Below are 13182 nucleotides of genomic sequence, written 5' to 3' on the forward strand. Positions count from 1 at the left end.
AGAAAAGGGAGGGGGGTGAGGGGAGCGGTTGCTAGGTGACTTGCGTCATCCGGCTGCGCCGCTTTCCTCCCGCCCCTCTCTGGAGTGAGGCGAGAGCCCCGCACAGAGCGAGCGAGACAGCGAGCTGAGCTCCGGGCGCTACCGCCACCGCAGCGGAGAGCGTGAGAGCGAGGAAGCATCCGAGAGACCCAGCCCCCGTGCACTGGCCACCATCGAGACCTTCGTCCTGACCTGGACCAGCGGGAGCCGCGGCCACCCCTCTTCTCCCCCCCTCACCTTCCCGGCCGGCAGCCGCGGCTGCACACGCCGGAGCCCGAGCCGGAGCCGGCGGCTGGGGGGGCAGGGAGGCGGCTACCTCGGGCCGGGACTAGTCAGCTGCTCCGCGGTGAGAAGACGCTGAGCAGGGGCCGGAGCTTCAGTCTCGTCCTGGGGCGCGGGGCGAGGGCCCCCCAACGTGTAGGGAGGGGGTCCCAGCCGCAGCGACACATGCGGGAGCCGGGAGCGGGGGCGGCGCCGAGCGGAGCCGGCCGGGTCCCCCACCACGCCGCTGCCTCGGTCACCCGCCCGGGGCCGTAGCATCTTGCCCCAGAGTGTATGAGCGGGGGACCCAAGCTCAGCAACCACCCCCCGGCCGGGGGGGCGGGGACCCCGATGTGAAGCGGCGGCCCGGGCGGCGGGGAGAGCAGGACCGGCGCCGCCGTCCTTTCCTTACCTTCCCCCTCTCCTCAGCCCCCTCGTGGGGAGGGGGGTCTTCTCCCTTGGCCAGTCGCCGGCCCCCCGGCTCCTCGGCAGGACTCCGGGAGGAGTTCTTAGAGCCCCCTCCCCCGCCCCAGCCCCGAGGGCGGCGGGGCCGGGGGGGACCCGGGGGGCCGGCTGCAGCCTCAGCCCAGAGGAAAACTTTGTAAGAGCAAAATCTGGAGCCTCCCAGACGTGACTGTCCCGGGAGAAGTGGCCCAGGGCGGGCAGAAGACACAGCCTGAAGAGACCCAGGAAGAGGAAAAGAGGAGGTAAGCGGGGCTGCTGCCGCCTCCTCTGCTCCGGCAGCGCGGAAGAGACCCGGGTGACCGCCTGGCTTAGAGACACAAGCACCGCTTCTTCCTCAGTAACGCGCCGGAGCCTTCCGCAGCTGCCGCCTCAGAGCGAACGAGGAAGGGAACCAACCCACTTTCTCAGCGCCACGGCTCTTCCCTAAAGTGTGAGTGGCCCGGGGAAAGGGAATCGAGGGGTAGAAAGTGGGAGGATAGCGGTTCGTCCTCTTGGAGTTCTGCTTATGTTTCGCAGGAGTGTTGGGAGTGTATAGAGGAGAGGGTGCATCTTTATTTTTACAGCGGGGAAGAGGTATTGGGTAGTCCTGTGTTTTATAATATTTTAGCTCCTTTTACGTGTAATATGCAAACTTACAGGTTTCTTGTAGAGGAGTTCTGTCTTTATCCAGAGTGGACACTGCACCTTTCTGGCCAACAATTGGCAAAAGGAAATTGAGGAAGCCAAAGCATATGTGCACACAAAGGACATCTCTGTAATACACCTTTTCCTGGTACACCGGGTGTGAAACAGTGCTGTGGTTTTTGTTTTGGGGCAACTCTCATTAGGGTTCTCAAGAGGGAACCTTTTACCCCGTGACCCCCTGAAAGTAAAATTCCTTTCCTCTTTTGCAGTCTTCCTTGAGAGATTTTCATTTCAGTACCTATTGGTACAGGAGTTTTTTACCTTCTCATTTCCTGGGTCCAATTCCTATGTGTCAGGACGCTATAACAGATTTCAGCTACTCAGGATGAGTTTTTCTGAATCACGACTTACTTGGGAGAGAGCATGGAGAGAGTATTTTAACCAGTTTATAGAAGTTACATTTTTTTCCCTACCCAAATGCTTTTTTTTTTTTAAATTTTTGTAGCAAATGTCCTAATTGCTAGCACCTTTTTTATTTGGCAGAATGACTTGAGACTTTGCTTGTTTGAGTTTTCTTTACTTTGCTATCAAACGAGGAGAAACTTTTTGATATTTAATTCTTTGAAGAGTGATTTTTTCGCTTCCCTTCCATTATTTTAAGGTGAAGTTTATAAAATCTTTGATACGCATTTTAGGCATCCTCTCAAGCAGTACCAAGCTGAGGTGCAAGAAAGTAATTACCATTTCATATATTTATACAGACCTTAAGGGTTAAGCATAGGGTGGAATTTTGTTTAAGAGAACATAGGTAGTACTACAGTACTGAGAACTGTGGCTCCTCCAGGCAACAGTGTGGGCTCACTCCTTCTGAAGCCACTGCTGAGAGAAGCTTTGTGGTAATGAATGTAAGCCTGGGGTTGTCTGTCCTGTTCTCCATTCAGGATCTTGATTAAATTTAAGTAAAACTTTCTCAAATAGTGTTTTCATCTGTACTTTTTCTCTTTTGAGGTAGTGAGTTCTACAAGTTTATTAGCCCCTGAATTATTTAACATTTTATTTCTTTGTCCCAAACCTGTCTCTTTAAAGTTCCAAGGCACATCCAGGGTTTTTGTTTTGAGAAATGCTAGGACAAGCTGGAGTTCATCTTTTTCTGGTTTTATAGATTTTGATTATTCCTCTTTACTGTCGTCTTTCCTGACTCTCTCTGTCGGTCTTAGAATGATTACTTTGATCTCTTGATCATTTTGCCTCCTCTGGAACTTCTTCAGCTGTTTTGTTTCTCTTCATGTATTTGTGCTTGTTATGCTTTTGTAAGGAACCGTAAGTTCTGTTTTAAATGCGTAATGACATGAAAATACTGATTAGTAGTAATGTTAGATGTCAGTCAAAAGCAAATGTCTCTGGATCTGTTACCTTCTTTTGAGACCTTGAGGAAGTCATGTATCCCATGTTTTACATAGATGGGAGAGAGAAATCTAATCTTGGCATGGGCTGCTTTTCAGGGAGGAAGGGAAGACAAACCAGCAAACTATAATTTGAGTGTAGATTTTTATTCTATCAAAGTTGCTTACTAACTTTAAGACTTATTTTTTATTGCTTTGACTATAGATTGGTTAAAAAGCATAGTAATGTTTTATTGCATGTTTGGGGAGCAAAGAAACAGCAAAGTGTTTGCTGCCGTGCCTTTGAGATGCTTTTACTTATGGCATAGGCAATGAAACATAAATTGCACAGGGGCGCCTGGGTGGCACAGCAGTTAAGCGTCTGCCTTCCGCTCAGGGCGTGATCCCGGCGTTTTNCCTTTGAGATGCTTTTACTTATGGCATAGGCAATGAAACATAAATTGCACAGGGGCGCCTGGGTGGCACAGCGGTTAAGCGTCTGCCTTCCGCTCAGGGCGTGATTTGGGATCGAGCCCCACATGAGGCTCCTCCGCTATGAGCCTGCTTCTTCCTCTCCCACTCCCCCTGCTTGTGTTCCCTCTCTCGCTGGCTGTCTCTATCTCTGTCGAATAAATAAATAAAATCTTAAAAAAAAACCAAGAAACATAAATTGCACAAAATTGTAGGAAAGGGGTATGTATGTTATACTGCTATGTTTGGTACCTTATAGATATAAATGTATTTGTATATTTTTCATTAGAGAAGTGTTGGTGTTGGATTAGACAAAACTAATTCGAGTGTCTGAACCAAATCTGGGAAATAAGGTCTCTTTTGGGAAGAAGGGTACAGGTGGAGGTAAAGTGTTTAAAACTTTTGGAATTGGAAGGTGTGAGGGACAAATGTAATTAGAAGTTAGCTTGATGGGAATATGGATGAAAGCTGTTGAGTAGGCTTGGAGTCAGTTTGTGTTTGTGCAGTTATATGTGTACAGCCCAAAGAAGCAATTGAGAACAGTGTTACTACTGAGAGGGTAGTTTTAGATGACTGAGGAGAGATTGTATCATAGGTCAGGAGGCATTACACCTGGATTAGGATTTTGTTTTTCTAGGGTACCAACATTTTTACACCATGGTCTTCGAAGAGCGATACAACTGGAGTTAAAAAGATGCTCCCAATATTTTAGATTGGTGCTAGTGGTTTCTTATAGAAAACAATTCAGAAATGGGGCAGTGGACTTTGTTTTTGACATTAAATTTTAGGGTAAAAAGTTGGTGCTGATGCAATCTAAAGATGGAAAAATAGTTTAATGAGTGATAATGCTGAAAATGTAGAGTTCAGAGTCATTTTCACAGTATTAAGGTTTCTTGAGAGAGCTGACAGAGTGTAAAGAGCTGAAAAATGTGTCTTAATTTTACTTTGGGTGAAGGGAATCTGTTAAAGTTAGCAAAGATATGGTAAGAACAAAAAATGGATGAGATTCTCCCTAAAAAATGTTTTAAAAGGGTTAAGATTTGAAGTTCAAAAGGGAGGAACAGTCTTTAAACATGGCTACCAGTTCAGTCTTAGGACATGTGAGTCTATGTTTTTGAAGGGGTGACAAGCTTTTTGTAGAGTATATAGGTCCCTTGAGATTAAGGGCAGAAGAATATACAGGGTTTCACTGTTAAGGAACTTATACATAAAAGGACAGATTTGTTTTCATAAAAATTAATGTTTTTAAAGTTTGTCCAGCATTATTATCCTAAGTTTGGTCTTTAACGTGACGAAGTCGGGCTAAAAATAGCTGGCAGAGAAGGCTGCTTCCCCTGCTTGCAGTTGATGTGTGTCTTTGTGTCCCATACAATGGAGGGGATATCCCTGTGTTGGCACAGCAGTGCTGAAAATGCTTTTTTTTTTTAAATCTTTGTATTAAAAAACAAACAAACAAGAAACAACTTGGCATTTAAAAAAATTCAGCTGTCTTTGAAGCATGAGGCACTGGAAGATTTTTTATGGTGAAACCTGCAGCTAATGGGGCTTGCTTTTAGTGTTGACTCTAACAAGGATTAAGGATTGTAAGATAGGAAATATGTATATATATATATATATATATATATTCGTTGTGTTCCTTATTTCATTCAGTTCACCACCTTCCTAGTATCTTCTCTGGTCTCTTAAGAATTTAATTCAAATGGCAGAACTCTGGGGAAGAGATGTTTAGATCGGGAACTAGATCTCAGGTGATTCTAGGATGAGGGTATGGGACTGGAATATATGCCATATGGGTGCCTTCTTCACCCTCTACTTTCCACAACATATTTTATGCAAGTGAAACCATGTTTAGATGAACTTAAAGGGCAGCCTTTTCGGGTAGACATGATTTACTAGTAAAGATAGTGGGAAAGGTGTGACTCTGGTAGGAGTGGGTGGTAACCTCATGTGCTTTGCCCTGGCAACTTTGGGATTGATAGGGATGATTAAAAGGCCTTGGGTGTGCATTTCTGTTTTAGCACCAGATGGCCCAAAAGCCTACACCTAGGCTGACAGCAGCTCGATTTGTGTACTTTAGAGATGGTTCTTGGACATGTCATGTGTTGCCTCTGACAGATGATTGTGTGGAGGAGGGGTTGGTAAACTATATATATATATTTTTTTTTGTAAAGGGCCAGTTAGTAAATATTTTAGATTTTGTGGACTGTATCTGGTGCAACAAATTGATGTTGTGGTGGTATGAAATAGCGATAGACAGTATATAAGCAAATGAATGTGGCTGTGTTCCAGTAAAGCCTTATACAGTTGACCCTCAAACAGTGTAGGGGTTAGGGGTACCAACCCCCTGTGCAGTTGAAAATCTGTGTATGATTTTTGACTCACCCAAAACTGGACTATTGATAGCCTACTGTTGACTGGAAGCTTTACCAATAACATAGTCTAATACATATTTTGTGAGTTATATGTATTACATACCACATTCTTAACAATAAAGTAAGTTAGAGAAAAGAAAATCTTATTAAGAAAATTGTAAGGAAGAGAAAATACATTGACAATACTGTATTGTATTTATTGAAGAGAATTCATGTGTAAGTGCAATTCAAACTCTCGTTATTCACGGGTCAACTATGCATCAACTATGTAGTTTATGGAATCCTAGTGTAGAAAACTGCCTAGTTGACCAAGATACAGTATGATCTTCATTCCATTACAAAACTTGGACTGGTTATTTTAGGTGTTCTCTGTTTTCTGAGATACGTTCCTTGGGTGCTGTCTTAATCTGTGTAAAGTCTGCAGTTCAAAATACCTTTGCCTCCAGAGTGATGAATACTATGGGAACTTGAGGAATAAGGGGCATTGCTGTCTATAGCAGCTAAAAAGTAGGGACTACTCACATTTTTTATTCAAAGATAAATAATTTGTGTAAAGTGATACGCAGGCTACGTATCATACCTGAAAGTATCTTTGAAGAAACTTAGGGGTGTGATTTTGAATGTTTCTGAAAACAAATTGTAAATAATTGTAAAGCATTAACTTTAGATGTTAAATTATAAGTGTTTATGATTGGTTTGAATCAGATGAAAATATTATCCAAATTATAAGAACATTAAGATTTGGTACTTCTGTTTCTTACGGTCTTACTCTGTTACAATGACCAATTCAGTGTGTAGAATTATTGGGTGCAAAATTTTTGTTTTGTTAAGTATTCTATCTTAACAAATCCTCTAGGTAACTTAAATGTGTGTTTTAAAAATTTTTTGGTGTATTCTTAAGGGTAAATGTAGCATGGATTAATTTATTTCTTAGGAGAATCTATCTTTAAATGTATTGTTTAGAAAGAATAATTCACTGTGCAATTTTACATTATAGCTAATATCAAAACATTTGTTTCATATGTCAACAGATACCTGCATTGGATGGTGGTGTATTTTCTTTTTTCTTTTTTTTAAAGATTTTATTTATTTATTTGAGAAAGAGAGTGCGTGTGCACACCAACTGGGGGCGGGGGTGGCTGGACAAGTGGAGAGCCCAACACAGGGAGCAGTCCCAGGACCCCGAGATCATGACCTGAGCCAAAGTCAGACGCTTAACCAACTGTGCCACCCAGGTGGCCGCTGATGGTGTATTTTTACCCTGGCGTCATAGATTTTTTTTATTTCACGATTCCCCTGTTTATGGCAAGGGAGGAGGTGACCCTTGCAATAATGCTAACTTTTTATTTAGTTTTAAACTTGTTTTTATTTTTCATAGTATTTGTATGCATGTAATTGGTACTTTATTTCCTTGCTCTTTAAAAAAGTCTATACAATCTGACAACTTTAGTGTACTTTTTAGAAGGTCATTATAAATTTGCTTTGCTGTTCATTAGGGGAGGATTCTGTTCTTCTAAAAATCTTGAAGTTTTTGTCTTTTCAAGTAATTTTACCATTGTCTTAAGCTTAAGGATAGGTGGTGATTTAAAATATTTTTTTTTTAAGATTTTATTTATTTATTCGACAGAGATAGAGACAGCCAGCGAGAGAGGGGAACACAAGCAGGGGGAGTGGGAGAGGAAGNGGGGGAGTGGGAGAGGAAGAAGCAGGCTCATAGCGGAGGAGCCTGATGTGGGGCTCGATCCCATAACGCCGGGATCACGCCCTGAGCCGAAGGCAGACGCTTAACCGCTTTGCCACCCAGGCGCCCCGGATAGGTGGTGATTTAAAAGACACAAGGTGTTCATCTCATATCTGAAAATATTCTGAATAGAAATATTCTATATTGGTGACATTTTCAGTGGACCAGGGAAAAGAGTGGTGTATTAGTTCCCCCCCCCTTTTTTTTTTAAAGCTTAGCTGAGTTGTCATTACAAACAGATGAGAAGTTCCTTTTAGGGGCGCCTGGGTGGCACAGCGGTTAAGCGTCTGCCTTCGGCTCAGGGCGTGATCCCGGCGTTATGGGATCGAGCCCCACATCAGGCTCCTCCGCTATGAGCCTACTTCTTCCTCTCCCACTCCCCCTGCTTGTATTCCCTCTCTTGCTGGCTGTCTCTATCTCTGTCAAATAAATAAATAAAATCTTTAAAAAAAAAAGTTGCTTTTAAATAATAACTCTTTTTTTTAAGAATTTTTTTATTGAAGAATAATTTACATACAATATTGTATTAGTTTCAGGTGTATCCCATAGTAATTAGATATTTATATACATTACAAAATCGTCACCACAGTAAGTGTTGTAGTTACCATCTTGTCACCATGTACAAAGTTGTTACAATATTATCAACTGTATTCCCTGTGCTGTACATTATACCCTATGTTGTATTTATTTTGTGATTTGAAGATTATACCTCCTTATTTCCACCACCACCTATTTTATCCATCTCCTCAACCTCCTGCCCCTTACCCCCTTTCTGGCAACCATCAGTTTATTCTTTGTATCTATGAGTCTGTTTTGGTTTTGTTTTGTTTGTTCATTTGTTTTGTTTTCAGTTTCCACATATAAGTGAAATCATATGGTATTTGTCTTTCTCTGTCTGACTTATTTTACTTAGCATAATACCTTCTGGGTCCATCCATGTCGCAAATGGCAAGATTTCATTCATTTTTATGGCTAAGTAATATTCCATTGTGTATATATACCACATTTTCTTTATTCATCTATTGGTGGACATTTAGGTTGTTTCCATATCTTGGCTATTGTAAGTAAGGCTATGGTGAACATAGGGATGGTATATGTGTTTTTGAATTAGTATTTTCATTTTCTTCAGATAATATACCTAGAAGTGGAATTGCTGGCTCACATGATAGTTCTGTTTTTAATTTTTTGAGGAACCTCCATACTGTTTTCCACACTGGTTGCACGAGTTTACATTCCCATTAATAGTGCATAGGCGTTCCCTTCAGTCCTCGCCAGCACTTGTTATTTCTTATTTTTTTGATAATAGCTATACAATTATTTCTTTTACACAAAAGTGGTTTTTACACAGCTGTCTCTGAGATAAATTATATGATCTTTTTCTAAGAGCAAGTTTTTTTTTTTTTTTTTAAGATTTATTTGTTTGAGAGAGAGGTAGAGAGTGCGAGCCCATGCTCAGGGGAAGGGGCAGAGGAAGAGAAGCAGACTCCCTCCTGAGTGCAGAGCCTGATGCTGGGCTCCATCTCACAGCCCTAAGATCATGACCTGAGCCAAAATGAAGAGTTGGACAGTTAACTGACTGAGCCATCCAGGTGCCCCTCTAAGAGCAGGTTTTGATCAGGCAGTAGGTGGGCTGACTGCAGAGACTCTGAATTCCTGAAAGGATGCCCTTGAGGAAGAAGTGAGTTAAGGAAGAAGTTAGAAGTGATAAACCAAATTTCTTTTACTGCACCATTTGGCTGAAAGCTGCCTTTGTCCAACTTGGTAGCATATTTTGGGTAAATAGTGAACTTTTGGTGTTCAGCCTTTCTACTTAGAGACTTTTTTCCACTAAGTGTAAAACCAGTCTGTCTTATGTCTTAATGTACTTTTAAATTTTTGCTCCTTTCTCTTTAGACCTCATTGTCACTTTCTCATGATACCTTTCTTAGTATGTTCAGAGTTTATTTTCTAAATGTATATGACATTTCCTGGACACTGTGGTATATATATTTCCTAATAATTGTACTGCTACACACAAGTATATTTAAACTTTCCTCCTATTCCACCTTCAGAATTGTGAAATATTTGAGGGAACATCTGTACTTGATCTGGATTTTGAATGACTAATATGTAACAATTTCTCTAAAATAATCCTTTAAAAATTTTGAATAACACTTGATTTCTCTAAAACAGCTAGTACAAGAAAATTTGAGAGCCTGTATACGTGGTATTATCCTGCAGTGCAGGTAGTTGAAAAATAACAAAAATGCACAAGAGACCTCATTGCTTGAGTATCTTTTGCTTTTTCTCCATCACCTAAGGGATAGCTAGTCAGATATTATGCAGTTTCTGTTGCTATGCTATGTTGCCTCTGCCCTTTCTTTATAGCTGGGGGATAGCTACTAGAAATCTGGGTGGTTTTAGGAAGGAATAGGGTAGCATGTACTGTGTGTGTGTGTCTTTGTGTACATGTATCTAGTGTATTGTGTTAGGTGCTCTTTTCTGCATGACTGCTCTTGGATTTAGGAAATATTGAAAGCTATAGTGCAACATATTTTTAGTGGAGAGGATCACTATTGGATAAGATACTATGTTTTCTTCTGGCTTTTTCATCCTACAGCATCTTGAGTGAACCTATTAACATATGTTAGTACCAGTTGTGAAGTCTGAAGGCAAATTGCTGGTTTGTTTTTGGAAGAATGTATATATCTCCTCAGACTTTTTAGGGTGGCTGACATATAGTAATGCGACACATTCTGTTAGCTTATTAAGTTAAAGATCTTTTAAGGTGTGATGCAGACAGAGGGCTAAAGTCAGGCCTTATATTGTCTAGCATTTAAATTCAGCCCTTGAGTTTGACAAATAATACTGAAGTAATCCTGCAGTGTTTTCAAAAGTATTTGAACTAGTGTATGATTCATTAACGTTTTATTAGAAAAATCTTAAAAGCTAGAGAAATGACGGACTGCTGTGCTTATTGTTCATAGGAAAGAAGGACCTATTTGAACATAACTTGAATTTGAAATCATCTCTAAAGAACTCAGAAGTACTTAGGTCAGAAAGGACTCTTTTTTGAATAATTCATTGACTATCTCTGAAAGTGACTGTGGCTTAAATTGTTTATTTAGAAATACCAGGTTGTAATTCAGTTACCAAGTCTCTTAAGTATCCATCTCTTTAGTGCTTAGGAACAAAAAGCTTTAAAAAATTACAAAGAACTTTAACAAGTTTTATCTGTATCATTACGTCTCCTTTTTTATTTTTTATTTTTAAAGATTTTATTTATTTATTTGTCAGAGAGAGAGAGAATGAGTGCAAGCAGGGGGAGCAACAGAAGGAGAGGGAGAATCAGGCTCCCCACTGAGCAGGGAGCCCAATGTGGAGTTCGATCCCAGAACCCTGGGATCATGACGAGCCAAAGGCAGACGCTTAACTGACTGAGCCACCCAGGTGTCCCTGTATCATTACATATCAGATTGATTGAAGGAATTTTATTTCTGTGATTCAATTTTAACTAAATTTTAGTTTTCTCCCTTTCTTAAAATGATTAGTATGTGTGAGTTTGATACTCTCTCTTCATGCTTTGTGTTTATTAAGTACAAATCAATTTTCAGAAATAACTTTCCCTTCAAGCTTGGCATAATCAGTGTTCTATTGGCCAGTATAAGAAACAAATGCTTCTTGATTGTTTTTATATTTGGAAAGTATTTCTATTTTGAGAGCAGTTTGGCTATGTCTTCATAGTCTGTTTATTTAATAGAATTGTATATTTAAGATAAGTATATGAAAAAAATCCAAAGGCAGAAAGAACATATGGAGATATATTTCTTAGTAATGATTATCTTGCCTCTTGTCCTCATTCTCTAAATTCTTTTAAGGCAAGTTTGCTTTAGATTTTGATGTAAATGCAGGAGTTAGATTGGTTTATATGTTAATAGATCTGTAAGTTATGTGGTTAATTTAATGACTATTCTCATTTAAAAAAATCAGTTATTTAAAATATTTTTCTTTGTTGGTAGCACTTGGAGTTATGCTTCTTTCCATTTCAGAGATTTTTCAAAGAAGGATTTTATGATAATGTCTAGGCTACTGGGTAGATGGGAGAACAACATAGTCTCTTTATGACTTTAATTTATTCCTGTCCATTTATTTTGCATGTAATACCAGAAGGTTATATAGATAAATGTGTGGATTATCAGTTTTCTTTTGCATGATTGGTGGTCCCTTAATTGACAACCGTGTGAATTTGAGTATATAAACTTTGGAATGCTGCTGTAATGAGTGGTGAGGAGCCTTTTTCTATTGAGTATTACATAGGCAGATTTCATTAGAGAAATATAAAAATTTTAATTTGTTAGATTAGATATTTAGAGCAGGAAACAGAAAACTTCAGATTTTTAGTAAAGGCCAGGCATTTAGTAGGAGAGGTGGGATGTACAGAGGGTGGGAGAGACAGCAAAGGAGGGAGGGAAGGGCAGATACCAGGGAGAATGGCACCGGAAGTTTTGAGGTCAGTCTTAGTCAGAGGTCACACCCTGTTATTTCTTTGGGTTGTGGATGTGGGGTGTTACCACATGTTATCTACCATCCTTTGAAATGTTGATTAGATTAGTCCCTAGGTTTTCAACATCTGGATTCTTTAAACTATTGAAGTTTTAATCTGTCTGGGATAATCCACGTATGCTATGGTGGGAAAATTTCTCTAGTACCTGCTTGGAGAAGGGACAGACAAAGGGTTTTCAACTGCCCTGGGGTTTCTTTTTGTTTTTTTTTCCCTCTTCTTTGGCCACATTTCCCTAGCTTTGCCTAAGAGGGATGCTTGTAATTCTGTATATGTGACATAGTAGTTGAGAGGCAAGCTTTGGAGATGATAGACCCAGATTCCAGCTGTATTGCTTTGTGACCTTGGGCAAGTAAGTTATCTGGTCCATGTGTGTTCCTTGTAAAAATGGGAATATTAATAGTACCTACCTCTCTCATGGAGTAGTCAAGAGGATTATGTAAATTAATGCATCACAAGGTCTGGGTCAGAGTTAGTGCCCAGTAATGTTAGTTGTTGCAATAATAAGTATTGATATTATGATATTAAGCTGTTGTTGTTTCTGTGAGGTTGCTGGTTTTTAGAATGCCAGAGGCATTTGTGATCTTCTGGATAGGTCACTATTTTGAATACTTCTTTTTTTTTAGCAGCAGGTATTTACTGAACACCTGCTCTGTCAGGCATTGATCTGAGTGAACAAAACATGAAAACCTTACCCTCTTGAAACTTAGATTCTGTTTGAGAAAACAAAATACACAAAGCAAAATAGATGACCTGTCACTCACCTTACAAAATTTGGTGTTTGACTTCGTATATCTAAGCCTGTGTTAACCATTAGATCCTTGTTTGCTTCTCCTCCTGTGCTTGAGAGTGTTTGGTGGCAGGAGCACCCTAAAAGCATGGAACTAGTCTCATCGTTGTCAGCTATGGCTCAATCTTAATTGCAAGGCAGTCTTACACTCTTCATTTCCTTGATTTACTACTTAAATTGGCTATCACAAACTTTCCTTGCAGTCCCCAAATTTTGGTTTCACATTGTTTACAGAAGGGGTGCTTCCTCCCAGCTCATTACCTTTTGCTCATTCACGTCACTTCTTAAGAGAAGGGTTATTAATAAGAAACCTTTTTAAAGAAGTAATCCCCGATTAATCTAACTGTATACTTTTCCTTCATCTATTTTGTATTTCCCACCTTCTGTGTATTGCTTACTGAGATATTTAACTAGTTTATTCTCTGTCTTTTAAAAAAAAAAAGTGTTTTTCTTGTCTGTTCAGTTAGATTGTAAGCCTTTTTAGGTTAGGAACCACT

The 13182-nt window shown here is 40.2% G+C and overlaps 1 protein-coding gene across 5 annotated transcripts in view; it reads left to right on the forward strand.

Annotated features, from left to right (window-relative positions):
- Positions 1–1074: 1074 nt before the first annotated feature.
- FBXW7 (F-box and WD repeat domain containing 7) overlaps positions 1075–13182 on the forward strand; it is a 234440-nt gene continuing 222332 nt past the window's right edge. For 4 of the 5 annotated variants that reach the window (XR_004625823.1, XM_034661524.1, XM_011235604.3 and 1 more), the window contains exon 1: positions 1075–1195. The gene's annotated coding sequence lies outside the window, so the exon portion shown is untranslated. The remainder of the gene's footprint in view (positions 1196–13182) is intronic. The other variant, XM_034661525.1, reaches the window with a different exon arrangement.

The sequence above is a fragment of the Ailuropoda melanoleuca genome, chromosome 5 (genome assembly GCF_002007445.2).
Source record: "Ailuropoda melanoleuca isolate Jingjing chromosome 5, ASM200744v2, whole genome shotgun sequence".
Lineage (NCBI taxonomy): Eukaryota > Metazoa > Chordata > Mammalia > Carnivora > Ursidae > Ailuropoda > Ailuropoda melanoleuca.